We start from the raw sequence: 27,477 nt of genomic DNA, 5'->3' as shown, positions 1-27,477 counted from the left end.
TGTTCTTAGGTCTGTAAATTCTGGGGGAACTTATTGCTAGTAGCTTTGTTCTATAAAGAATGCTAAAGAACCCCTTCATTCTGGAAGGTCCCTGGGCAAAACCTCAAATTCACATGAAGGATTAAAGAACGTTACTTAAGACATCTATATGTGTAACTATAAAAGATAACAAGCCTATTTTTATGTACAAGTTGTCTTAGAATTTCTATCACTGTGAAGAGACACTACGACCACTGCAACTCTTATAAGAAAATATTTCATTGGAGCTGGCTTGCAGTGAGGGGGTTTATTCCATGACAGGAAGTATGGTGGCAAGCAGGCAGACATAGTGCTGGACAAGTAGAGAGTTCTACATCCAGATCTGCATGCAGCAGGAAGAGAGAGAAAGAGAGAGAGAGAGAGAGAGAGGCAGAGAGAGAGAGAGAGAGAGAGAGAGAGAGAGAGAGAGAGAGAGAGAGAGAGAGAGAGAGAGAGAGAGAGAGAGAGAGAGAGAGAGAGACAGAGAAACTGGACCTGGCTTGGACATCTGAAACCTCAAATCCTACTCTCAATGTCACATTTCCTCCAACATAGCCACACCTACTCCAACCGGGGCACCTCTCCTAATAGTTTCACTCCCTATGGACCTATGTGAGCCATTTTTATTCAAACTATCACATAAGTCTTATCATAGTCAAAAGACAACCAATGCCACAGGTGTAAAGGCACATATTTGTAATCGCAGTACTTACGAAACTGAGAAAAAAATTGCATGATGGAGACCAGAATCCTCTACTTAGCAAGTCCTGAGCTATTTACTAAGGCTGTGTCTCAAAACTATCAAAACAAAGACCTAAAAGACAAATAGTAGTTATATAGGACAATAATAATAAACTTGTCAGTATGCATAAATTAATAAAATTTATCTGACAATAATGGTATGAAAAATGGAATGGGGAACAGTATATAGAGCTGGAAATGAGTTTTGTCTTAACAAAGATGTTATATGTTACTAAAATTAGCCCAACTACATTGTTTAAAATTAAAATGCTAAGCATTATTTTCAGGACTAATATGGAGGAAATAGATTTAAAAGTGTATAAAATAATCAACAAAGGAAATACTATAGTATATTATAAACTGTCTACTTAACAGAACAGGAGAAAATAATGCAGGAATAGAGGAATTTTTCTTAAACCAGCCACAAATATTAACTCAAATGAATCATTTACCTAAATATAAAAGCAACACTATAAGATACATACTAAATGTACATAGCTTTGGATTAGTTAATAGATTTTTTTGAGACAATGCCAAAAGCACAACTGACAAAGAACAATACAAAATTCACTTTAATACAATTTGAAAAGAATGCTTCAAAACCCATAATCAAAATGTAGGAAAAACAAGCAAGCAAATGCATTCTGTACTAGTGTAGAAAATGTTTGCAAGCCATTAATCTATAGGTGTCTAATACTAATGTATAATTCATAGCTCAGTAATTTAAAAAATAAGTGAATTTAAATGTTATCAAAGCTGTAAATATCAATTTTCACAAAGAGAAGCTAATAACAATTATCAAAAATCATATGAAACTATGTCAACATCATTATTTATTGTGATCAACTGCCATTTTTACCCATCAGACATGCTTGTGAGAAGAACTGTCAAGGATGTGGAAAAGTTAGCACATAGATAGATTCTTATTTTAGGTTTGGTTATGGTGCATGTATGTACTTGTGTGCATGTAGATCTGCACACCGGAAGACAGCATCAGACAGTGTGAGCTGCCATATGAGTGCTGAGAATTGAACTCAGGACCTTCTGAAGAACATTGACTGCTCTTAACCACTGAGCCATCTGTTTGACCCCATAGACTCTAAATAGTACAACCAGTTTTGAAAACTCCTAGTTTCTCAATGTTCTGCATAAAGTTCTCATTGCACTTTCAGAGGACCAACTAATTCCACTCCTAGTATACACTCAGAAGAGCTGAAGATATTTGCCATACAAAGTCACATACACAAATATCAGCATTGTTCACAGGGATGGAACATTGCAAACAATCCCAATGTTCATCAGTAGATGAGTGGGTAAAATATGGTGTATCGATATAATGTGGTGTTATTCAACCATGAAAAGAAATAATATTCTAACACATGCTTCATCATGCGAAAACTCTAAGAACATTATGAAAAAGCTCTCCTCACACACACCCACCAGACCATGTATTTTGTCCCTCCATGCATAGGTAACATAAAAAGACTTGGGGGATGGCTCAGCTGGTGAAGTGCTTTCTGCTCAAGCATCAGGATCTGAATTTGGATCCCAAGCTCCCTTGTAGCACAGTGGTACATACTATAATCCCAGCACTGGGGCAGTGGAGCAGGAAGTCCTTGTCTAGACAAATCAGTAAGCCAACTACAGGTTCAGTGGGAAACCCTGTCTCAGTGAACAACAAAACAGCAAAACAAATGGGGTGGAGTACAAGTGATGAAGGCACTGGATGCTGATAGCTGACCTACACCTGTCATGCCCACATATATACCCACTTACACACATTTACACACACGCACACACCACGTCAACACATACCCCACACTACATACAGAGAGACACATATGTGAACCACACACACACACACATACACACACACACACACACACACACACACACACACACACACACACACACACACACACCTACCTTCCTCAGCACGCAATCCACAACAAGGAACAAGATGTGGTCATTTGAGAATTTCCACTTTATTCCTTTATGTGACAATAAGCAGTATTATAGTCCTTTCTTTCTTTCTCTCTTTCCTTCTTTCTTTTTTCCTCTCAGTCTCCTCTTCATAGACTTTGAAGCAACTTTATCTTTTTCCACTCTGCAAAGATTTAAGATTATTTTGAAATTAAAGAACAGTTGTGACATTTCATAAGACCTCAAAGGAAAAAAAATTGCAGTATTACTGTGTGAAATTTCATAATTAACTTAGAATGTGTTCTATCAGTTTTTAAAATTTTCATTTCACAGCTTCTTTATTAGGAATAAATGCCTCTGACTTACTTTAGCTTTAAGAAACCTAGTAACATATAATCAGTTAATGGACTTGTGATTAGCACTTGACTTTGGAGTTTTTATGTTTTGCTTTTCAGTTTATGAACCTACAATCTGGGAACACTTTTAAGAGAATTTTTGTACAGAATTTGCATTTAAGCTGGTATTTACATGGAGCTGGTATTTGAATTCTCTGTTTGGAGTAAATACACACAAAATATTTAAATAAATCTCTAGGACGCATCTGTTTCCTGTTCATTGTGTACAACATGTTAGAAGCTTTTGGAATGAAAAGTGGCAGTTGAAAGCCTCACAAAATGACAATAGCAGTCATGGGGATGTTTTGCATTGCTCATTGGTAATGTGGGAACTGATGATCTCAAAGGCCCTTAAGAAATCAAGCCAGCTTTGGGATATATTTGTTTAGAAAATAAACTTTGAAATGATCTGCCTTCCAATAGCACTAAGTAGGAACTTCAGGAAAGAACTCTGTGATTTTTCTCTTTTCAATATTGATGCTGTGTTGTGGTCACACATAATATTCTTCTTTTTAGGGAGCACAGTTGAAGCCACCTGAACACAAGTCTAAGCAGGTGGGCAAGTTTTTAAATTGTAGCATATCATAGGCAGGTTACTAACTTTTGATCTGGAAGAAAGTACGTTAAAATTTGTCTTTTTGATGGAAATTAACCAAAATAAAACTTTCCCCTTCTTTTTGTGTTTTCATTTGTTTGTTTTCTTCTGCATGGGGTCTTTTACATACCTCAGGCTGAGCTTGTTATAGGTTAGAATACTTCCTGTTTTTTAAACATTATTTATTTTTATTTACCTATTTATTTACTGTGTATGATTGTTTTTCCTGCATGTAGGTATATGGATGTATGTGTCTGGTACCCAGAGAGGTCAGAAGAGAGCATCTGATCACTTGGAATTGCAGTTACAGATGGATGTGAGAAGTTACACATGATAGGGAGTTTGCATATTCTTCAAAACAGAAATTGATGGAGGTAGGAGAGAGTGAGGTCAAAGCCCGTTCTCATTCCTAAGTCTCAGGAGCCCTGACACAAGGTTCTCTTATTGTCTCTTAGTTTCATAGATAGACTAATTTAAGAAATGACTCAGAAGGAAACTCAAGGACAATCTTATTGGAGAAAATACAGCAGAACTGAAAGCTGGGGAGACGAAAGAAGTAAAAGGGTAGACTGTTGTCCTTTCTGAGCTTGAGGATGAAATCAAGCAAGCTTAGCAGTAGACATCTGTGACCAGTTGTATGGGGTAGGATGGAGGCAGGGTTTCTCTAGAGACAGAGTGAGAATGCCCAGGGTGTCATGGCCAGTAGGCTTAGGAGTTTGCTCTGTGTCTGGGAGGGCACATGGAAAAGGTGGGAATAGCTGATTTCACAGTGAGGGTCTGTATGTAACTCCTTTGAGGAATAGTTATTCCTCTCATCTTAATCATGTCTTCAGGGGTCATCATGTTTCTTTTCCACTTCTTGAGGCTGTAAAACCAGGCCTTCCCCTTATCACAGGGGGTTTTAGTCCTTGTTTAGGAAAAGGAAGTAACTCTTCTCTTCATCAAAGTGTATTATCAACCACTGACCAAGCCATTAATCATACTTTGTGGTACCCTAATGTCTCAAAGAGGTCTCTGTGCATGGGTGGTGTTTGCTCTCTGTATCATTTAAAAGGGCCAGGAATGAATCATGCCATTCTTTCTAGAGGAAGCTGACATAAATGAGCATCACACCTCAAATGGTGCTTTGGAAGAAGGTGGCTGCTGATAGTCCTTTTCCCATGATTAGCGCCCTTTACTATTTCCCCTACCCTAAAGAATATGGGTCCTTATTATCTTACGAGGGAAGTTAGGTAATGCCTTATTCTTCTGTATTTATTCATCGTCCAGCAGTGGCATCAACCTTGCCTCCAGATGGCCTCATGTCCTTTACTCCTTGTTAACTAAGGAGAGTGGACACTGTAGCAGGGAAGTAAGGAGAGTCCACTACTAGACCTAGAAGCCTTGGCATCTGTTGTGATGATGGTAGTGGCTAGAAGACTGATATGTAGTCATGTGAGGGTAGATTGTTTGGATTCTGAGATGTGGCTTTCAGGTCAGGGTCACTACTGAAGAGAAATATTAGCCCTCCATCAGTTTGCAGCTCCAAATAGGAACCCCTTATACATTACCTTCAGTGTTTTGGAAAATAAAATCTTAACTTGGTCAGGTGAGGTCAGCTAGTGATTACCTAGCATTTGACAATGAGGGAAGTACTTAACAAGACCAGTGAGGTTCCCTCTGAATATATTTTGGAAGAGCTGGAAGGATTTGGGGTATGGAGTTCTTGTGGCTGTTGGTCAAGACTTTTGGTACTCATCTTTTAGTTTCAAAATTCGACCTGTTGACGTCTATTTGAGTAATTGTCCATTAGCTGGCATCGTTTCCTTTTGCAATCTAGTCTAGCTCTAGCTCTTCCTTGTTTTGCATTATTACCCATGAATTAACTCTTTGCATAGACTTTTCAGCTGAGTGCTTATGACCATGTGGATGGCTGCAAACTCAGCTCTCCTTTATAAATGTTCAAGTCAGTTGAGACTCCTCATGGGTTACTTTAAGGGCTTCTTACCAAGGGGCCTCTGCACTCCCTTAGATTTTTTTCCTACTAGTGTCATCTACTGGGGTGTATCAGAATCTCTTTGATCTGTGGCATCCCTTGGAAGTTCTAAGGACATTTCCCTCTATAATGATGTCTTTGGGATCTCATGGTATCTCCCTTGGCGCCTTGTATCTCTTGTTATCTCTGCTGAAGGAATTTAGCTGAAACATAGTCTTGTGTAGAAAACAGGAAGAGCTTATTATGGCATAAAGTAAAACATCAACAAAGGGTGAAAAAAGACAATGACCAGACAGACTTTTGTGCTGGTTTACATTCCAGACAGGTCTTCACTAAACTCTCTAGAATGGACAGTTTTCCTAAGGAGAATTTTCCTGTGTAGGTGAGTGACAGGCCCATGTGGAATGACTGTTAATTATAGGAGGTTTTTAAATTATAGAGGCATAAGGTTTAGGGTGCCTACAACCAGATTCAGAGAGCTACCAATCAATGAGCTTCTGCAAAGCTCAGGATGTCCCATTTCCTATCAGGATCCTCAGAGATAGAACTCATGTCCCATTCCTATAAGCAGTAATTAGTGTATTTTAGTTTCAGTTCTTGGTGTCATAGGCTACATTGGAGAGGTCCAGCCCCAATGTCCTTCAGGTCTGCTAATACCTAACTAGTTACCTAATAACAGCAGTGTGAGTGGAAACCTCAGGCCAATGTTCCTGAAGCTGGCTTTATAGCAGCAGGCAGCCCGTGCATTAGAATAGGTGAAAGCCTACAGTAAGAACTACTCATTAAGGGCAAAAGAAATTCCTGTCTCCTGTTCTTTCTTGTCTTTATGATCCCACCAGTGACTCTTATTGTCTTAACTTTGTAGAGGTCAAAGAGGCCTCACTGATTCTATTCGTAGGACTCAGTTTCCCCCATAACACAGCAAGGTAGAAAAGGGCAGAGAATGGGTTTGGAGGACATGACTGCTTATGGAGGACAGGTGATTCCTCTCATCAGGGCTTCATTTTCTTGCAGTGGTTTTGATATTTGTTTACATTTACAAGGACTCCTTCCTACAAGACTGGGACAACTATCCATCGGGCCATGAGATTAAAGGGAGCAAGGCTTCCTATTGGCCCTGTTCTTTGTCTACACCTTAGAATATGGGCAGTGGTGCTGGTAATGATGAGTGCTTCCTCACAATCACCTCTGAACTTCAGATCTTCATGACCCAGAGTTCACGGAGCAGGCCAAATCAGTCAAGACTGAAGAACTCTTAGAGGTAGATTTCCTGAAGGCTAGCCATGATTCACAACCCTGAAACCATGCAGTCCCTAACATGACTCTTACCTCCGGTGAGCCACAGCCCTCTCAGAGAACTTCAGGGAGGTCAGGATTTGGTTGTCATGTTGGCCCATTTCCTGAGAAGGATAGCAGCAGAGGCTTGACTACACATTTCATTCACCAGCCAGACAAGAATTGATTTGAAGAGCTCGTTGTTCAAAACTCTGACAGTGTTTCAATAAAAATGATCCTGGAAAATAAGCATGTTATAGAATTGAATTCAGTCTCTGATCATGATGATGACCTGGGGGATTTACCCCATCCTCTCCACAATGCCCTTAAAATGAGCTAATCTGTTAGCTACATTTGTGTAAAGCTCTGGTTCCCATGTTAAGAAAGAACATCTTGTCAAAAGGCACTGAGATTGTCTCTAAAAGCAGAGTTGTTTAGCATCATATAAACATGGGGTAGCGTGAAAATAGTTTACTATTATTAAATGCCTGTGAATTTGGTTTTCCTATATTTTTTGTCTTTCTTTTCCTTTTTTATTAATTTACTTTTTACATTCCAATTCTAGTTCCCCCTCCCACCTTCCCTCCCAATCCCTCCACTCCCCACTCTTCCCATCTGCTCCATAGAGAGGGTAAGGCTTCCCCTAGGAGATCTACTAAGTCTGTCCCATCATCTAGTTGAGACAGGACCAAGGTACCTCTCCATCCCCCACTCCTGTATCTAGGCTTGGCAAGGTATCTCTCCATATAGAATGGGCTCCACTAAGTCAGTTTGGACATTAGTTTTAGGTCTTGGACCCACTGCCAGTGGCCTCATATATTGTCCCAGTCACACCATTGTCAACTATATTAAAGGAGTCTAGCTTGGTCTTATTCAGATTCCCCATTTGTTAGACCGGAGTCAGTGATCTCTCACTAGCTCAGGTCAGCTGTTTCTGTGGGTTTCCCCATCATAGTGTTGACTCCTTTGTTCATATTTTTGCTCCTCCCTGACTTTGATTGTACTCCAGGAGCTTGGCCCATTGGTTAGTTGTGGATTTCTGTCTCTGCTTCCATCTGTTTCTGGAAGAGGATTCAAGCTTCTCTGGGGTTATGGATTATAGGCTGGGTATCTTTTGCTTTATTTCTGGTATCCACTTATGAGTGAGTATATACTATATTTGTCTCTCTGGTTTTGGGTTACCTCACTTAAGTTTTTTTTTCTAGTTTTGTCTATTTGCCTGCGAATTTTAGGATGTCATTGTTTCTTACCCCTGAGTAGTACTCCACTGTGTAAATATACCACATTTTCTTTATCCATTCTTCAGTTGAGGGGCATCTAGGCTGTTTCCTTGATCTGGGTATTACAAATAATGTTGCTATGAACATAGCTGAGCAAATGTCCTTGTGGTGTGAACGTGTCTCCTTCAAGTATATGCCCAACAGTGGTATTGCAGGGTCTAAAGGTAGATTAATCCCTAATTTTCTGAGAAATCACCATACTGATTTCCACAGTGACTGTACAAGTTTGCACTCCCACCAGCAATGGACAAGTGTTCCCCTTTCTCCGTATCCTCTCAGCATAAGCTGTCATTGGTGTTTTTTATTTTAGCCATTCTGATCAGTGTAAGATGGAATCTCAGAATGGTTTTGATTTGCATTTCCCTGATGACTAATCAGGAAGGATGTAAAGCATTTCCTTAAGTGTCTTTCTGCCGTTAGGGATTATTCTGCTGAGAATTCTCTATTTATATCTGTTCCCCCTTTTTTATTGGATTATTTGGTAGTTTGATTTCTAGTTCTTTGAGTTCTTGTTTTCCTGTATTTTAAAGCAGTTTAAATTCACCTTCTTTGGAGGCCAAGGGACATACGGGAAGTAATACTGTTGATCCAATGCTATCCCCCTGAGCAGTTTTCAGAAAGCTTTCAGATGACAGGAAAATCCAGAAACAGTAACTAATCATTACTTCTATACTACATTGCTCTGGAGCTTCTTTCTCTTTTGTCAAAACTGTACCAATAAAATCGAAGAAGAGAAAAAAATCACACTTGAAAAGTTTTGAAGCTCAAAGAGGAAATCAAGGCTTCAGAGCTCTCTATCTTCTCTGGAAAGCACAGTGTTGGAGGCTCTGCTACATCATGCCAAAACAGTACAGGATCACAAAACCAGCTGGGATACCTTTGTCTTCAGGGGTTTCCATGGTCCTTTTATTAGCACATACTTTGAAGCCCCTTCTCAACTGCTGGGACAGGCATAGGATATTGCAAAAAGACCAAGCGTGCTGGCATGTCAAGGGAGCTCTGCTTGCCTTGAGAGACAAAGCAATTGAGGCAGGTAGGGGTCTGTTCTAGTTAGTGGCATCATATTCTGCTACGACGATGCAAAGGACTCGGCATTGGAAAGTTTTCAGTGGAGCTGAGCCAGAAGGGTCCTGAAATGCTCACACACACCAGGAGAATCTAGAACTCTTCAGTTTTTCTTTCAGTTTTGTTTCTGAAACGTTTCAGGTCAAGGGGAACATAAATCAGTATTTCTATCTCTTTGGAGTGAGCTGATAAAAAGTTAGGTCGCAAGGACAGGGTCAAGTGACATCAGGGCAGATGACTAGGCCTTATAAGAGTGAGCTGTGAGTGAAAGAATGCCCTTGTTTCTGACTTAAAATATAAACATATGCATGTATTGATATTAATATTTAATAAACCCTTTGAATCTGCTTATCCTTGGGGTCTGCTACTTCTTTTATTTAGGGACTTCAAAAGTCTTCAGAAAAATAGTGTAGAAGGCACAGAAAAAATTATACAAAAAATGTAGGAGGCACAGAGAAAACTTCCAAAAAAAGTGTAAGAGGCACAGAGAAAACTTACAATTCAATTTCCTGTTCACTGTAATAATATATACTTATACATACTTATGGAGTAATGACTATAAACAATCTTACTATAAGCAGATGTCATAAATATTTATCAGTCAGTATCAAATATTTCCTTTTACCTAATATTTTTTCATGCTGGTATAACTTCCAGCTACTTATTATATATTTGTGAAAGGAAAGAAATAGTAATGTGTTCTACGAAGATAACATTCCTAGAAAAAAAGCCATGACCTGCTCAAAAATTTTTGGATGGCCACACGGTGACACAAAAACTCAGCCTTACAAACAAGGATTTCTGGAAGTTTGATATACAAGGTCCTCCACCCATTTTCCTGTCACACAGGATGCAATGGCTTTTGTTGAAATGCAGCATGACACTAAATAGCTGGCTAGCACTGAATGTGTTGCTTATTATTGGGATCACTACATAGAGCTCCAGTTACAGGAAATCAAATGACCTTTCAGAATTACTGATGCCAATTTAAAAAAATACAATTTAAGACTTTGTTGTGACATTTTTCAGGCACAGAGGTTGAGTTTCATACATACCCAGACAAGCTTTGTTCTTCAAGTACTCATATTTGTAGCATGATAAATAAAAGACCCAGAGACAGATATTGGGGTTCAAACTTAAAGTTGAAGATCAGAAAAGCAAAGCAGCTGGGCACTTACTCTCACTCTTATCTCAGACTGAAAGGAGATCCTGGCTCCAACGAACCTCAGGCTGAATCTCTCCTCAGTATGGCTGGAGAATCCTGAGACTTGAATGCCTTCTAGACTCAACGTGGCCACCATTTTGATAGTGAAAGAAGATTCATCTTACAAATGACATATAACGTATGGTTTGAATGACAGGCCTCGTGAGTGGCATGAGGATCATGCAAGCTTATGTGAAAAGTACATAGAAAAGCTAACTGAGGATCTCATCATGCCACACATTTCCCGTTACTCATCCTGGAAGATTCTGGATGGCTTTCACAAGAAGACTGGTGAAAATATACAGATAATAAGTAAAAGATTCATTAGAAAAAAAAGAAATCCTTCAGGTTGGAGAGATGGTTATGTAGTTAGGAGCACTAGCTGCTCTTAGAGAGGATCGAGGTTAAATTCCTGGCATCTCTGTAGAGCAGGAGGAAGCCACCTATAACTTCAGCTCTAGGGGTTTTGTTACACTTTCCTAGGTTGCACAGGTATACACATACACATAAGTGAAAAAATAAATCATAAAAAATAACTAGTTAAAAAGCATCTACTTATGGAGGCAAATGAAAAGCAAAGCTGAATCTGGGCATGAAGTTGGAGAAGTTGTATGAGAAGAGAGGATATGAAGGCAAAGCAGTAATTTCTTTCTAGTTCTTTTTTTGTCTGCTGGACCTGGGAAAAGAAACTATCATCAAAGACAGGACTTAAAACAACAACGATACAATTGATTCGGGGAAATGAAGGGGATTGGTAAGATATCACATCATTCTTGTTATTTAAATTAGAAACAATCTTATTTTACATATCAATCCCAGTGCCATTGCCCTCCCAGCCTCCCATACCCCCCATAAACCTCCTTCCCTCTCCCATCCCCCAACCCATCCCATTCCCTATTTACTTCCCAGGGAGAGTGAGGCCTTCCATGGGGAAATCATTAAAGTCTGTCACATTATTTGGGGCAGGGCCTAGGCCCTCCCCTATGTATTCAGATTGAGAGAGTATCCCTCCATGGAGGAATGGGCTCCCAAAGTCCATTCGTGCACTAGGTATAAATACTGGTTCCACCGCAAGAGTCCCCATAGACTTCCCAGGCCTCCTAACTGTCACCCAAGTTCAGGAGGCCTGGTTCCGTCCTATGCTGGTTGCCCAGCTGTCTGGCTGGAGTCCAGACATTACATCGTTTTATCCATGATGGGTAGAATTTGATTGTATTCTAAGGGCTTGATTATTTGTCACCTATCAAGAACAGGTTAGTAACAGTCCAGTTACACACATCTAGACTCTCCTTCCACCATGACTTCCCTCCTTATTCCCCTCCCTCTTTCTTTTCCTCTGTCCTTTCTTCATTTCTTATTTAGTGCACTGGTATGGGATGCTAATTACTCTTTCAAGCTGTGGTTTCTCTATCTTCTGACTAAATCTAAATGTGGAGCCTTCATAGTATCAAGACCTGTTAGGAGACATTCTCCATTTCAGAGTCATTAGTAAATAGCTCTTCCTAATTGGAGAAAAAGCTTTCAGCAGCAAATTTGATCTAATTAACTCAAACAAGAAAACATATGAGCCAACTGTTTTCCAGTTTCTACTTTGTGCTGTACAAACTGACTTAACTAAAGAAGCAACCAGGTGTGTATTGTGTGCATTCCTAGTGTAGCACCATGCCAGAAGAATCCAGAGAGCTTATACTTGACATCTAGAAATGGAATGTAGAATTCATTAGGATTTTGAGAACCACTGAATTTAATTTTAAGCTTCTTTTTATAAGAATCATTTTCATCCAGTCTTTCTTAGAAGAAGAAAAAAAAAGGAAAAAAAAAGGCATTGTTACCTAAAGCAGAAAAATCCAAGTCTTGGGATATTTAACTTTGGAACTGTGGGGATTGTCTAGAGAGATAAGTGGTGGAGTGTCTTTGTGCATTTTATGGAATAAATTAGGATGCATTGGTTAAGTCACCAGTTTTATAAGTAAATGTTTACCTCAATAACATTTGCTCTTCCTCTCTGAGAAAAGAGATTTATATTCAATATAAATACAAAAATTATCTTATGAAACTATTGTGTAGTCTTAACATCAAGTGATAACATTTATTACTAACAATTATATTCCTTAAATCTTATTTAGTGTACACATGTAAATTTATAAAAAGTGTGATCACACTATGTATACCATATTCTTTGGATCTTTATTTTCATTATAAAAGTTTATGACTATAATCTTTTTCTATCTTTACACAGAGTTTCACATAACCCAGCCTGGCCCTGAACTTCTGATCCAACTACCTTCACTTACCAAGTGCTGGGAGCACAGATGTGAATCACAATGCCTGGTTATTTATGTATTATCATGCATTAACACTGTAATTTTTCATGACTACATTTCGCTGCATGTATTTTTCATGCCATGCTCTGCTGGTCAATTCAGACCTTTGCGATTTTTGTTATAATGAATAATGACATATTTATGTGCCTAACTAGGGCTAAACAGAGTGTAATAAAATCATATGATATGGACACTCAGTTCATACTGAGTAAGTCAGGCAGGTGTGTCAGAAGCTGAAACCTCAAACTTGAGACTTTGAAGATGAGATTTGAGAAACTCATCTGCAAATGATGAGAAAGCTAAGAAGACCCGAGCTAAGCACCATCTATCTTTATTCTTAAGCTCTTTTTGAACATTAATTGAATAGAAAAAATTTGAAATATTGCTTGCTCTCACTGACACTCAGGATTCAAAAATAAGTATTTGCCTCTTTCCCCTTCTCTTGCTCTTTCTGCCTTGCTGATAAAACCATCATTTTTATGAACACAGTAAAATGCATTCCCTCCTTGTTTCCAGACTTAATAAGTACACTGATTATGCAACTAAATTATAGTAAATGTTTGATAAGTCTGACTTAATCAGCTCCAGTGAGTCTACCATTACAAATAAGTGTTATCCTTTGTGTGTAGGAGTGATGGTTACAAAGCCCTATCGGGAAAGTGGACAAATATCCTTCTTGTGTTCACAAAGTAAGTCTAAGGTGTTAAATAATACCACTTCCTGGCACTCCTTCCTGCACTTTTGGGGGGTTTTGAAGATCAAAAGTCTCTGTACATTGCCCCATCTTTTTTTCTTAAAACCATAACCTTCTGTTAAAGCACAGTTTCAAAGGATCTAAACAGCAACTCAAAATACTCCTCCACTGCTGATGGGAGTGCAAACTCTTACAGCCTCTTTGGAAGTCAGTATGGTGGTTCCTCAGGAAAATGGGAATCAGTCTACCACAAGATTCAGCAATTCCACTCTTAGGCATATACTCAAAAGATTCATACAACAAGGACATCTGTTCAACTATGTTCATAGCAACATTATTTGTAATAGCCAGAACCTGGAAACAACCTAGATGCATCTCAACTGAAGAATGTATAAAAAAAAATGTGGTACATTTACACAATGGAGTACTACTCAGCAGAAAAAACCAATAGAATATTGAAATTTGCAGGCAAATGTATGAAACCAGAAGAAACCATTCAAGTTACAAAAAGACAAACATGGTATGTACTCACTCATATATCGATATTGGACATAGAGCAAAGGATTACCAGCCTACAGTCCACATCATCAGAGAACTAAGAAGCAAGGAGGACCCTAAAAGAGACATAAATGGTCCCCCAAGAATGGAAGAGGGACAAGATCTCCTGAGGAAATCTGGAGCATGGGGGGAAGGAAGAGGGAATTAGGTGAAAGACAAGGGGAGAAGAGGAAGGGAGAGGAAGACATAAGGGAGTAGGAAGATTGAGTCAGGGGAAGAATAGAGGAGAGCAAGAAAGGAGATACCTTAATAGAGGGAGCCATTATAGGTTTAAAGAGAAATCTAGCACCAGGAAAATGTCCAGAGATACACAAGGATGACCCCAATTACGAATGTAAGCAATAGGGGAAAGGCTTCCTGAAAGTCCCTTCCCTGATAATGAGATTGATGACTACTTTATATGCCATCCTAGAGCCTTCATTCAGTAGCTGATGGAAGCAGAAGCAAATATTCACAGTTAAGCACTGAGCTGAACTCTTGGGATCCAGTTGTAGAGAGGGAGAAGTGATGAGCAAAGGGGTCAAGACCAGGCTGGAGAGACCCACAGAAACAGCTGACCTGAACAAGGGGGAGCTCATGGACCCCAGACTGATAGCTGGGAAACCAGCATAGGACCGACCTAGGCCCCCTGAATGTGGTTGTCAGTTAGGAGGCCTGGGCAATCTATGGGGCCTCTGGCAGTGGATCAGTGTTTATCTCTAGTATACGATTGTACTTTGAGATTCCATTCCACATAAAGGGACACTCTCTCAGCCTAGACATATGACACATGGGTGAGGGCCTAGGCCCTGCTCCAAATGATGTGACAGACTTTGAAGATCCCCCATGGAAGGCCTCATCCTCCCTGGGGAGCAGGGAAAGGGGATGAAATAGAGGGTTGGTGGAGGGCAGGGGAGGATGGGAGGGAGAGGGAACTGAGATTGACATGTAAAACAAGACTGAGAAGTAATCTCAAGGCACAAGAAGTATAAACTGTGGCCCTTGAACATTGCCCTGTACTTAGAATCCAGGGAACTTTTAAAACAAGAGCATAAAAATAACAAAAACACAGCAGAACATAACAAAATTAAATAACACAAGTAAAGCTGAGACTTGAAGGAAGTAAAGATGAAGTGAAGATTCAACAAGAAAACTGAGTTCCCACACTGGCACACTGTTGTAGATAGGGTCAGAGAAAATACAAAGGGAAAGATCAGATTCCCGGATGACACAGCAGTCTAGGAGTATACTTTAAATGGTTGTCCAGTCCTGAATCAAATCATGAGTGTAGGTAAAGTGACAATAACATTTCCATTTCTATTTTAGTTTGGTTAGGTTTTTTCTTTTCAATTTAATATATTTATTTGTTTATTTTTACTATTATTGTGTGTATGATATAAGTAAGTAGGTGTGGGTATTCGTGTATGAGACACCTAGGAGAAGGGCAGAGGACAACTCTGAGAAGTCCATTCTGTCCTTCCACCATGGATGGAACTTAGGTAATCAGGGCTGTACAACAACCACTTTGACCCACTCAGCAATTGTTTTCATCTGGCTCAGGAGAATTTAAAGATCTGGTCTTAGGAAAACATGACATACATGATACTAGGTTTTCTTGTTGCCTCTACTTTGAGTGATGTGGCTGGGTATCACTGCATTATGGCAAGCAAGAACTACAGCACGAAAGAGCCTGATCCACTAAAGGTTAAGGAAGGGAGGGGGAGGTAAAGGGAAGCTAGAAGCTGGAAGAAAATAACCTCTGGCCACTGTGACTCCTACAGAATTCTTTAGACATGGTCTCTCTCTAGCCCTGAGTCACCTGGAACTCTAGGCGAGGCTGGCCTGAAACTTGCAGGGGCTTCTGAGTGCTGGGACTGAAGGCCTACATCTCCACACCCAGATAATATTTTCACAATGCTTTTTAGAATAGAAGAGGCATAATACAAGGAGGATGGGAAATGAAAACAAAATACTGGCATAGATTAAACTTAAGATTCAGGAAATAAACCTAGGCAAGAATAGCTCTCCTTTCTTTAAGGAACTAAAATACTCAGACTTCAACACAACTGTGCATCGAGTCTGCACATTCGATTCCTGTTTGGGACCTAGCCTGCAGAGGACACAAGCACTGGCTGTGGAGTAAGGTCCAGTTTCGGGAGATGTTCTCAAACAGCAAGAAGTGTGAGACCCATGTTAAGTTTTTGTAGAAACCCTTGGGAAAGAAACCCGAGGATCTCTCTAGATAAACAGAAGGGTGTGGCACACCTAGGATCTAACTGTACTGGAATTTTTGAGTTCTGTATCATTCTGAAATGAATGAAATATCCCCATGCGAAAGGCCTAGAAAAGACTAATACAATTAAAACAAAACATTGCATTTGTTCTTGTGAACTCAGATTTGGAACTGAGATCGGAGTTTTAAGAACGTCTGCAGTCTTTATTTGAACACAAACACCAATTTCTCCTCACTGATCAAAACAGTCAATTTAAAAACTTTCATATTTAAGAAATCGAGTAAATAACACTTTGACATGTTTTTCACCTTTATTGTTTTTTATGAACTTTAAATATGAAATATTCATAGTGCCTACACATGTGGATATCTGATCATGTAATTATTGCTGAAAACTATATATATGAGGAGCAAATCTGGTTATTTTAAAGGAAAGTTGGGCCACTCCCTGCTCCACAGTCTCTGAGCTTCAGTTCCTCTAGGTTAAGCTATCAGCATGGAAGAGCTCAATGCTTGTTCATCAGACGCGTGGGTTATGGGTTTCTGTGTGTTTATGAGACAGGGAAGTGTGGAGTACACCAGCTTTGGGTACATCAAGCTCAGATGTATGAATGCTCTGGGTTAGGAGCCTTAGTGACACATTTCTTTGGATGATAGGGAGAACAAACAGGAATCTAGTGGCTTTCAGTTGCTATCTGCAGAGAGCTACTCTTCGTGTCTGGATACAGCAAACTCAAAGCTGAAAACCTATCTGAATTCTTTCCACTCAGGTATAGGTAATGTGCATGCTCAAACACACATGGTTATTTTTCAATTAAAACTATGAATTTTCTCATTTTCTTTCAATTTGGTTCCATCTTTCCTTACTTTTCCTTCTCATCCCCAGTGCTTTTGATAGCAACACAGAGCCAGAAAAATGATTTAGTATAGTAAAATATAATAAGTACCTAACATTTGCTCATGAAAAAGGGGTGAAGAAAACTTGGTGAACAGAAAACTAGGCCTCCTGGCCTCCTATAAGGGGAATAGCTAATGCTGAGCTCAGCTGATTGTTGTCTTTCAGGGTATGGGGTCAGTGTTACAAGATTTACCAGTGTTTTAAGAATAAATCAAACTTTGTAATGCTTGGAAACCATCGAATTTATGTTTGTAAGCTCCTAACCAAAAAGGATTCAGAAGTTCCCCAAGACAATCTCCAGGTGGTTTGAATCAGCTCACATGTTTACAGATTGTAATCACATATGGAAGATGGGAGAGAAATTACCCTTTTTATTTTTAGTAGTTTGTAAACTTTTTCTTTTTGTGGTTTGTGTACATGTATGTGCATATATGGGTTTGTGTGTATACATATGTGTGTATGGGTGTGTGTTCACAGGCTGTATATACTCACATATATTCAGAAGAGTGAATGATCATAGAGACAAGAAGTCTAATTGGATTTTATTCTTGGGTGCTGATGATGTCTTATCCCCATTGACTGGAGCCCGACCTCATAGTCAGTTGAAATTGGGCAACATGAAGGGCAAAGGGGGTCACTTTTCCAAAGAGAAAATCATCACTGTCCCTCGCCATCAAATTACTGGACTGCAGTTTAGATATTTATGTAAATAAAGGTGCCTCTCTCTCTCTTTCTCTCTCTCTCTCTCTGTATACATGTGGGTTAAACATTTACATAAAAATCTTACAAGGTGGGGGAGATAAAAAGATTTAAGATTTTTGTTCCAAAGACATGTCTTATAGTATGTGATAGAAAAGATTAATATATGATATTTCTTACAAATCCCTCCTTTTACTTTTAAACATTCTTCAAACTCATAAAGATGTTGACTCTTTTTCTGTCCTATATTGGAGTAAAAAGCTGCAATAGGGAAGGGGTACCTCTCCAGTCATTTTAACAGAGATTTCTCTGTTGGGTTTTGCTGGATGTTATAAACATCAGTTTGATGATGATTTGCTATGTGCTTGCTGCTCCTTTGTATTTGCTACATACACTCATTCAAATCCAAAAGTGTGGTAGTGACTCCATGTACTATATAAGACTATTTTGTATTCTCTACAAAGCTTACCTGGGAATATTTAAAGCCCCATAGTTTAACAGTATGTACCCAGGTAATATTAATATATTTATTTATGTATGTGGAGTTTCTTTTCAGCTTTCTTCTGTCCAGATGGGTTGATCAACACTATCCTAAGCTACTCAAGTGTCATCTTCATAAACCTGGCTGTGTCTGTTTACAACAGATGACCACCTCATGATTTAATTTTATTTTTTTTTATTTTTGAGAATACAATTGCAGTTTCTCACTTCTTTTCCTTTCTTTCCTCAAACCCTCCCAAGAAATTCTTCTTGCTCGCTTTCAAATGTATGGCTCTTTTTTTCATTAATTGTTATTGCATGCACATATATATGCATGTGTGCGTGCGTACACACACACACACACACACACACACTCCTAAATACCACCCGCTCAGACTGTAAAATGTCACTTGTATGTTTTATGTTTCCATATTTAGAGCTGGCCATTTAATATTGGTTAACCTATTGGTAATGAGAATCTGTCACTGTATTGGGAGCTCATTGATTGGTTAAATTTAATAGCAAGCAAGCATCTGGGATTGTCTTGTCTCTTATCCAGTGCTGGCATTATAGGCATACTGCCCCCACTAGCTTTTTATTTTTGTGGGTACCGAGAATCCAGATTCATATCTTCATCCTTGCAAGAAAAGATAGTGACACCTGCTTGAGTTCTCGTCCCATGTGCTTGGAATACGTTTTCCCCATCTTTTCACAGTAAAGTGGTACCTATCCTTGAAAGCAGGATGGGTGTCTTGTGAAAGAAGATAGATGGATTTTGTTTCTTAATCTAGTTGTGTAACATGTATCTTTCTATTAGTGATTGGAGGGTTATAGATATTTAAAGTTATTAGTGAGAGATAAATGTTGATTACTGTCCTTTTTTCTATTTGGGTTCTCAGTTCTCTTTTGTGTTCCTGTAACTACAGTTTCATTTCCTTTCTACAGGCTCCAGGCTATGTTTATTCCTCTTTTCAGTCTGGAGTATTGCTGCCATTATTCCCTTCAGGGTCAGTTTGGTGGACATCACCTACTGTAGCCTGTTTGTATCATGGGAAGTTTTCCTTTCTCTTTCAAGTATGACAGATAGTTTTGCTGAGTACAGCAGTATATGTTGGCATCTGTGGTCTTTTACAACTTATAGTACATGGTTGCAGGCTCTTCTGGCTTTCAAAGTTTTCATTGAGAAATCAGCTATTATTCTGATGGGCTTTCCTTTTACATGACGTGTGCCTGCCCCACCCCCACTACCCGCAGCTTTCAGTACTCTTTATTCTGTATATTTAGTGTTTTGACTATTATATGCTGTGGAGAACTTCTTTTCTGGGCTTATCCATTTGGTGTTATGTGTGTTTCTCACATAGGTGTGTCTTTCCTTAGTTTGAAACAATATTCTCTTATGATCTTGTTGTAGGTGTGGTCTATGTTACTGTCCTGAGATTCTTTGCTCCTTCTATGCCTGTGATTCAAAGATTCAGTCTTTTAATGATTTCCTAATGTCCCTGCATACTCCTTTTGTGTGTTAAAAAGACTTTTTTTTCATGGTTGGGGAGATAGCTCAGTGGTTAAGAGTGCTGGTTAAGAGTGCTTCCAGAGGATCTACATTTGGTTCCCAGAACCCCCTTAGCAGCTCACAACAGTCCCTGAGGAGTTTCAGAGAATCTGATGGCTTCTTCTGGCCTCTGTGGGCTCCAGGTAGGCTCATGGTGCAAAGATACACATGTAGGTAAAGCACTATACACCAAAAGTAAAAACATAAAGATAATTATTTTTAAAAGTTCTTTGCTTGAGTGGTGCAGTTTCTCTACTTTATCTTCTGGTCTTGCTATGTTGTCTTCTACTTGACCCATTCTACTGGTAAGAATTTCCCTTGAGTTATCTAACTGGGTTATTGAGATTTTCAATTCCATCTTCATTTCAGCTTAAGTTCTTTTCAATATATCTAACTCTACCAGTTTCAGTTTTGAAATCCTGTATTGTGTTCATCATTTAATTCTGCTCTTTGTGTTTTATTAGACATGGGAGTTTATTCCTGTCTTCTTTAAGCTTATTGAGGTTTTTATTCATGTCTTCTTTAAAATCCTTGAATTCTCAGATCATTTTTATGGTTGTTCTTTTTAGACTCTGTGTCCCGGGGTTCATGTAGGCTGTTCTCTTTAGAAAACAGTTTTTTTATAGGCATAGTGAGTTTCCTGGCATACACACTGTCTTGGCCTTTAACAGTGTTTATGTTCTTGTGAAATAACCTTGGTATGCAGACCTCTTTCATTGGTTATGTCTGATGTGAGATTCTAGTCTGCTTCAGTCTGGGCCAGTCAAGGAGCTGAATGACTAGAACTAGATCTGGAAGTATGGAGATGGTGTGAGCAGGTAAGGTTTGTGCGAACTTACTAGGCAAGGCCAGTGTATGTCCAGATCCAGGCCTGGGAGTACAGCGACTGATTACAGCCCTTCAGACTTCTCATCCTGTACAATGGCATATACAAATTCCATATAATGAGCCTCTAATATGTAAAGATATAAATGTTGATGTATGTATCTATACAGGTATCTTATTATTTTTTATTGTGTTGATAAGACACTATGACCAAGATATGTTGTGCATGAAATATTTATTGGGAGCTTACAGTTTCAAAGAGTGAGTCTATGACCATTGTGATGGGGACCATAGCAGTGTGCAGGTAGACCCAGCACAGGAGTAGTAGCTGAGAGCTTACATCATGAGATATAATTATAAGGCAGAATAGGCTAACTGCAAATGGAGGAGGCCTTTAGAACCTCAAAGCCCATTTCCGATAACACACCTCCTTCAATAAGACTACAACTTCTGAAACTTCCTAAACACTTCATCCAAGTGGGGAGCGAAGCATGCAAACGTTTGAGGCTATGGATGCCATTTTTATTCAAACCACCACAACATGTATGTATGTATGTATGTGTGTGTGTGTGTGTATGCATGTATGTTCTTATCGTCTTCCATATATCTATTCTATCCATCATTTTGGCTCTGTTTCTCTAACTAACCCTGGGAAATTTACGTAGAAATCTGAAAAATGGGCTTGTTTGGGGGCAATAGAAAGAGTTGAGTACCAGGGAAGCTGCACAATTCAACAAATTGATTTTCAGTAAGCATCTTATCAATTTATGTCAGTCTCTATTACATACTAGTACATGTATCTTGGGGTTATAGTCAGGAACAAGGAAAGGATAATTCATTTTAAAAGAAGCTTCCATTTTGGTAGAGAGAACTAGGAAATCAATAACATGTGGAAACTAAGGAGATGAGCGATGAGACAAGGAAAATCTATTTTTGTTTGCCTAGGCTGTAATATTTAAAAAACAAACAATGTTTTTCATAGTTCTGGCAAGTGGGAATTCTATGAACAAGGAACCAGCAGATCTAGTTTCTGACAAATGTTCTTTTTCTGGTTTGCAAATAGCTGTCTTGGTTTTATTCTCAAACACGACAGTGTGAGGAAGAAAGAGAAGTCCTGTTTGTCCACTTCTTTTTATATGGGTGCTTATTATGCTATGTGATACCCACCCTCATGAGTTATTAAAATACTAATTGTGTTCCCCAAACCAACTTCCAAATATTCTAATATCAGAAGTTATATATTCATTATAAGGCTTCCCTGGAGAGGTGTAGGCTTTGATATTCCCGTGTTGTAGGAAGCATGGGGGGAAGGAAGAGGGAATTAGGTGAAAGACAAGGGGAGAAGAGGAAGGGAGAGGAAGACATGAGGGAGTAGGAAGATTGAGTCAGGGGAAGAATAGAGGAGAGCAAGAAAGGAGATACCTTAATAGAGGGAGCCATTATAGGTTTAAAGAGAAATGTAGCACCAGGGAAATATCCAGAGACCTACAAGGATGACCCCAACTAACAATCTAGCAATAGTGGAGAGGCTACCTTAAATGCTCTTCCCCTATAATGAGATTGATCACTACCTTATATGCTATCCTAGAGCTTTCATCCAGTAGAAGCAGAAGCAGAGACCCACAGCTAAACACTGAGCCAAACTCTTGGAATCCAGATGTAGAGAGTGAGGGGTGATGAGCAAAGGTGTTGAGACAAGGCTGAAGAAACCCACAGAAACAACTGACCTGAACAAGGGGGAGCTCATGGTCCCCAGACTGATAGCCAGGAAACCAGCATAGGACCAAACCAGGCCCCATGAATGTGGGTGTGAGTTAGGAGGCCTGAGCAGCTTATGGGGCCTCTCGTAGTGGAACAGTATTTAACCCTAGTGTATGAATGGACTTTGGGAGCCCACGCCCCATAGAGGGATACTCTCTCAGCCTAGACATATGGGGGAGGGTCTAGGCCCTGTCCCAATTGATGTGTTGGACTTTGAAGATCCCCCATGGAAGGCCTCGCCCTCCCTGGGGAACAGACGGGGGGGGGGGGGATGGGATGGGGGTTGGTGGGGGCCATGGGAGGATGGGAGGGAGAGGGAATTGGGACTGATATGTAAAATAATATTGTTTCTAATTTAAATAAAAATATAGAAGAAAAAAGAAGAACTTTAGAGCTAAATTACCCCTGCTGTGTTCAGGAAACTGGCCTATGTGAAGTGAGCTGGCAACAGCAGAGCATGGTGGGAGATGTGGTCAGCTTTTGTAGATAGTCCATATACAGGACTCTTATTTCATTCAAAGATGGAGGCCAGTGGAGGACTCTTAGCAAAGTCATTGGAATCATCTTACTTAATTTTAAGGAATCATTCTTGGTTTTTCAAAATAGACTACAACATGGCATGGACTGAAACAAAATAAGCAAAGAGAAAGTAATGGTGTGACTCCCAGTATGGCATGACAGTGATTTGGATGCATGTGAAGGTGATGAAAGGTGGTTAGATGCTGGGAGAGCTGAGCACTGTTGTCGAACAGGTCAGGTGTAGGTTGTGAGAGAAGAGAAATATAATTGTCACGTGTAACTTCAAAGGTGAGTTCTTCCTCACCTGTACTCATTCCTGTCCTAAGCAAACAGTTTGTTAATCTTGTCCTCTTCTGTTTCCCACCTCAGAAGACCCTACGAGTCCATCAAGATCACCTACAACCTGATGTTGTTCAAGAGTAGTCTGATCCTTTGGATCCCAGTCCTCACCTCACCTGTTTGATGTTTTGCTGCATGCTGCTTGCATGTGGTACCTGTCTGATGCATCAGGCACTTTCGTCCCTAATTCCATTATCTCATGTGCTTGTTGGTCCTGTGTCCAGTGCTCATCCTTATGCTCATCCTCCCTTCTGGTCATTAGAACAGTTTTCTCAAACTCAGGGCATGAAAAATGGTAGGGATTGATTATATGAGAAATAAGTAGCTGAAGTACTCGAGGATTAACAAAAGTTAAGAATTACCCACAATTGTTACTTAAGAAATACTTACCATCTACTCACTCAAGGATTTAATTATTCTTTGGGTCACTGCAGTGTCCATTGTAGTAGCTATGGAGTGATTTAGTTTCCATTAAATATAATCAAATGAAAATCCACTGCCTTAGTCTTAGGCATATTTCAATAGCTGTATGTGGCTAGGGGCTACTGGATTTGACACTTAAGATTGGGGAAAACATTTGTGAATGTAAGCAGTCCTTCTGGAGGTTTCTGATACTGATTGCAGAGGAAAGAGCTGAAGTTAAGGTTTCATTGCACCATTGTCACAAACACTGATTCTCACCTTAGGGTAGCTGTCCTACCTAAGTTACTCACAGACATTGGAGGATTTGAATAATATTAATAATCATACCCTAACTTTCTCAAGGCTTCCATGTCCTTTATTTCTTAATATATCACTTCTAGGAAGTGAAGGTCAATCACAATATTGTTTACTTATGCGTACATGGGAAATCAGAAGCTCTTATCACAATCTCATGAGGTACATATTTTGTCTTCATATGACTCTCAGCCCTTTTCAAAAGGCTTTTGCCTGAACTTAGAAAAAGTTAATGTACATTTTCAAGGAAATGAAAACCAGATGTTTTGATATATTTATTCTTACTCCCCCAGCTTTTGATCTGAAGAAGATGGTTGGTGTCTGAACAAAATCTTTGGGGATTTTCAAATGAGGTTTAGTATTAGCTTTACCCTCCTGAAGAGGAAGATGAATTTGCTTATGGGTAAGTGATCACAAAATTCCAAATGTTTTATCTTGCCATCAAAGCTTGGATTTACTTAGAGTGGGTGTCAAGCTTGGCAAGAGGTAGTCTTTGATTCACGAGGCTCAGCCAAAAGTTTTCTTTTTCTTGAACAAAGGACAGTATGGCCTGATTTACAACAAAATATCTAATTACAGATTGTTATGTTTATGAAAAACTTAAATTTCAAGCTATAGATCACATGTAAACTGTGGAGTTTCTTCAAAAAATATATAGCTGGAGCATGGCAAATCTACCATGAGTTGTTCCTCGGGCAATGATGCAGTGACCACGCTGTGCAGTGATACAGGTGGAACTAGCCAACTTTGAGGAGACATTTAAAACACCTAGAATGTCTGGAGATATGAAACAGCAGTAAAGAGAACTGGATCCAGAGGATCCAGGTTCAATTCCTGACTCCCACATGCAATTCACAACCATCTGTAACTCTGGTCTCACTGGATTGTCTAGTCTCTGTGAGACCAGCATGCCCATGGTGTACAGAGAAACACACAAGTAAAACACCCATGTATATAAAATAAACAAATACATAATACACAAATAAATAAATAAACAATAGAAAGCACCTAGGATTGTTAGGTAACAAAATTGATAGCAGTTGCTAGAATAGTGTATCTCTTGGCCTGCACAGTCTAGTTACCACTGATAGGTCTATGTTGGCCCAAAGTTTGTCCAGTAATCTGTGACATCCAAAATCCTAGCAGCCACCCCCAATATTGACGATGTTTGGCCAAGAATATCCGATCAAAATTTGTAATAAAGAATTAGAGAAGATAACTTGCTTAGTTTGCAATCATTAATACTTATGTTTAATCACTGGATTAAAAAAAAACCAGATATGGTGACTCACATTTGCAATCTCAGCACTGGGGAAGCAAAGACTCTAAGATAGTCTTATGGCCTCCACATTCGTGCACACCTATACACACATGCACACCTTCACAAAAACAGCATACTCTCAAAAATTGCACTAAAACAGTTGCTAGTATACCTTATGAACTCACTCAATTATTATGTAAATACTTTAAAATACTCTTGCCTATATGTATTACTATAGTCACTTGTAGTTGAGTAATTACTCCCTAAATACAAAAAACACGCATAAATTTCTGACCAAGTCTCTTAGTAGATTACATGGAATCATACTTTTTCCCTCAAAGTGAACTTAAAACCTGGAAAAGATGTTATTTGAATTGTAGAAAATTACATGCATACACAGAGACAGGGTCTATTTGAGTCATTTAGAGAGTAAATGTTATGTATGAAGAGAAAGTGGGAAACCAGCAGGGTTACTGATGGAGTTTTGACTAACCTTGAGAGAGGACTGCATTTGCAGTATGTTTGGAATGATACTACTGTTGGTTACTATGTTGGGCTATCAGGCTGTTAGAAATGTGTGCTGTTCTGTATCCATACCAATCCTTTTGGAAAACTCATTCACTTCATTGAACATTACTTCAAAGCCCTTAAAACTGGAATCTGTCTATTTAACAACCCTTCTTTATTGGAATATTCTGAGTCTTAACCTCCTTGTTAAAGTACAATTGTCTTCTAGGCTCTCTGATACATAGTAAGCTCTCAGAAATATTAGTTTTCTCTGCTCCTTTTATTTTATTCACCCAAACCTAAAAATAAGTTGAAGTTTTGTGATTTCCATTCTAGTGTAGCACACAGGACTAGATTCTTCCTCTAATTAAAATTCCATTTCCTAACAATTGCAAATTCCAGGGACTGATTTCAGGAAAGTTACTGCAGTTCATTTGAGGATAAAACCACTGGCATTTGAACTTACGATGCCATTTGCAGGATGCTACAGCTTTGCAGAAATATTCTGCTTTGTCAAACCTTCCTTCTTAATTAGGTCTTACTGGAAATTGTTTGATATGCAAACTAACTAAGTAAGAACATTGATAGGGCAATAATTCACAGTCAGTAGATTCTTGGATATGCCTACAGAAATAATAGACATCTCATGATACTATAAAATGAGAACAGTGGCTTATCTAACACATTAGATTCCCGTGCTTTCTCTTTTTCTTTCAAGCACATTGAAATGTTGGAGCCTTTCAGTCTTATTTTGTGCCAGTCTTTTCACAAAACTCTCTGAAATAACTCATGAGCTTTTGTTCCTTGTAAACTAAAAATCCCAGTAAGCACAATGCTGTAAAAATGTGATTTTTGAATATTTAAAGGAAAGTTTAGTCATGCTGGAATTCACCTGCTCTATACTTCAGGTCATTAGCTTATTTTCACACGGTGTTTTTGTCTAGAAAGAATTGCATCCTTTCCTTTTAATAATTTTTAATTTTTAAATAAATCTTCACATTTCTAATGTGCTTACATGTCTAAATAGTTTTCATCTACCTGTCTATCATCACCTATCTATTGATCTTCTACCTACTTATCACATGTGATATCGGTATGTTTGTGTTTGTTTTACTCAACATATATATTTTCCATAAACATATGTTTTCACTAATTCCTTGGTAACTTCAACCATCGTCATCAGGCTTTGTCACATTTTGGCACATATCACAGGTTATCCTATCTGCTGGTCTGTCTTTCTCATACTGGCACACAAATAAACAGACAAATGAAACCACCTTCATGCACATATTCAGACCGTACCTCTCCATGTCTAGGGAAAGCAATGTTGCCTCTGCATACAAGTTGGTTTCCAAGATGGCAACTAGGTTACTAGGTTTTCTTCTTGTTGTTGTTCTTTGGAAAAAAAATCTGCTTATTATGGAAAAGGATGGTAAAAAGGGGAAAGGGGAGGTGGAGACCTGTGTCTGGGGGCAGAAGCAGTGGGAGAGAGGGAGAGGCGGGGGGGGGGAGCAGAGGAGAAAAAGAAAGAGGGGGGTTGGGAAAGGGCACTTTTAAAAGGAAACATAGTGAATACTCACAGGTGGTGCTCTTAGTGGCCACAGCTGAGGGTGTATCCTGTCAGAACTCCAAGGATAGGCCGGGACAAATGCCTAAATACTAA

At 39.1% G+C, this 27,477-nt stretch overlaps 1 long non-coding RNA gene across 2 annotated transcripts; it reads right to left on the bottom strand.

Annotated features, from left to right (window-relative positions):
• Positions 1-2,728: 2,728 nt before the first annotated feature.
• Positions 2,729-27,273, bottom strand: LOC110343302. Of its 2 annotated transcripts, none has more exons than XR_002385547.2 (3): positions 27,117-27,273; positions 6,977-7,160; positions 2,729-2,866 (listed from the first exon to the last, which is right to left on the bottom strand). It is a non-coding gene; the product is annotated as an uncharacterized LOC110343302 (long non-coding RNA). The 2 variants fall into 2 exon arrangements; XR_002385548.2 differs by lacking the exon at positions 27,117-27,273 and adding an exon at positions 10,446-10,637.
• Between the last annotated feature and the right edge of the window lie 204 nt (positions 27,274-27,477).

Source organism: Mesocricetus auratus, unplaced genomic scaffold (assembly GCF_017639785.1).
Source record: "Mesocricetus auratus isolate SY011 unplaced genomic scaffold, BCM_Maur_2.0 Super-Scaffold_100020, whole genome shotgun sequence".
In the NCBI taxonomy this organism is placed as follows: Eukaryota; Metazoa; Chordata; class Mammalia; order Rodentia; family Cricetidae; genus Mesocricetus; species Mesocricetus auratus.
The sequence above is the reverse complement of the archived record's forward strand: the minus strand, read 5'-3'. Positions and strand labels throughout refer to the sequence as shown.